At 44.1% G+C, this 1,889-nt stretch overlaps 1 long non-coding RNA gene across 1 annotated transcript; it reads left to right on the top strand.

The window, feature by feature from the left end:
• Positions 1–449: 449 nt before the first annotated feature.
• Positions 450–823, top strand: LOC112896413. The gene is made up of 3 exons (XR_003229446.1): positions 450–477; positions 560–670; positions 751–823. It is a non-coding gene; the product is annotated as an uncharacterized LOC112896413 (long non-coding RNA).
• Positions 824–1,889: the final 1,066 nt, after the last annotated feature.

Below are 1,889 nucleotides of genomic sequence, written 5' to 3'. Positions count from 1 at the left end.
CCACCACGGCCCAGATCCTACACAGCCAGATTTGCTTTGCAGTGACAATGCCACGCAGACTCTGGTTAGTAAAATAATATGATTTCAATTAAGCGATGATTTCAATATAATCTTATTATTGGTTGTCTAAATGGTAAGGCGAGATATGGCGATGAAATGGTGTCACGTCATGGGGAGGAGTATGATTGGAGGACGAGTGATGTGGATGTCGGTGCATTATACTCAAGCGGGGGAGGGAAGAAACATGGCAGGTTTAGCATGTTGAATGGAGTTATTGATACAAGTGGTGCTTTGAGTGAGGCAAGGTGTTCCTAGTCCACTCAGAATTCTCGGGGCTACCAACAGCAAAGTCAAAGGGAAACTATAATGCAGGAGAAGATAAGGCAGCATGAAGAGGCGATGCAGAGGCAAGAGGAGTGGGCAAGGCAACAGCACGAGTACATGCAAAATTTTTTCGCTCAGCATCGACAGATTCAGGTACTATGCAAGTTTTATATTTTTTCAAGTCTTTATGCACTTTTCATTGCTATAAGATATTTAATCTACTTTTGGTTTGTAGGAAATGCTAGCGGCTACTCTTGGCTCACAATTTAATTTGCCACCTCTTCCTTCGCCTCCTCCTCCACCGCCGAATTTTGTACCATTTGTGCGTGTACCGTCTCCACAAGTGGTAATTATATCATATAACTAGCAATGCTCAACTTGTCTTACATATGCGTACTAAATAGATTTAACTTTTTCTATAATCAGGGTTCGACGAGTACTCATCCTCGAGGAGTTTCCGCCAGCCCGTCCACGCCAGCATCGGCACCGCGTAACATTTCTAGAGGTGACTGCGGCAGCGGACATAACATTACCCCTCCTCCTTGATTTGTGTTTTCGCGTTGTAGGCTCTTGCACTTGCCATGTAGGACTAGCAGGGGAGCGTGTCGAAAGTACTTCGGTGGATAACTTGCTTTGGATATGTTATGCTTTGGATATGTTTGTTATGTATGTTAAGTAGGCCTAGCAGGGGACCGTGTCGAAAGTCCTTCGGTGGAGAACTTGCTTTGGATATGTTATGCTTATGGATATGTATGTTAAGTAACTGCTTTGGAGGTTATCGATATCATGTGATATTGTATTTCGTTCTTCAATTATATTTATTGGATGTTGATGTATTTCATAAATATGATCTGATTGTATGTTGATGGAGGATCTATATAGGGCATCAGGTAGCTGAACCTGCTGGCTGGAGGTCCCAGTATTTTCGTCGGCTTCTGGCCGACGAAAATATACTGCGATAATTTCGTCGGCCAAGTAAGCCCACGAAAATGGCTAACTTATTTTCGTCGGCTAACTTGGCCGACGAAAATAGGGGTGTATTTTCGTCGGCTTTTGTGGCCGACGAAAATAGATGTATTTTCGTCGGCAGCCGACGAAAATAGTCCTATTTTCGTCAAGTTTATTTCGTCGGCCTATTTTCGTCGGCATTAGGCCTATTTTCGTCGGCTTGTGGCCGACGAAAATGTCCTGTTTTCCCGTAGTGACCCACCACTCGAATTTTGGTTTTTGTCACACACATGCACCAACGTGTAGAAATACGTTCCACGTAGCGGACGGGAGTACGGCCGTACAGTCGCGCTGTAGGCGTACGTCCCGCACAGTGAATGTGCGTATGGTCCTGTAGTCGCTTGTGGTGGCCCTGAATAAGACGGGAACGGTTGCCCGGAAAGTTAAGTTTCCGAGCATGTGAGTTAGGATCCCTTGCGAGGTTATGAAATTTGATTCAGAATCGTCCATTTCTCACGGAGATTGAGACTGCTTGATACTTCTGCCACATAGAATAATAACAATAACAGTTAATGGAATAATTTTGACGTATGCTTAATATCTACCTTGCTTAACTA

The sequence above is a fragment of the Panicum hallii genome, chromosome 6 (genome assembly GCF_002211085.1).
Source record: "Panicum hallii strain FIL2 chromosome 6, PHallii_v3.1, whole genome shotgun sequence".
NCBI classification, from domain to species: domain Eukaryota; kingdom Viridiplantae; phylum Streptophyta; class Magnoliopsida; order Poales; family Poaceae; genus Panicum; species Panicum hallii.
Note: the sequence above shows the minus strand (reverse complement) of the source record. Positions and strands in the feature narration are given on the sequence as shown.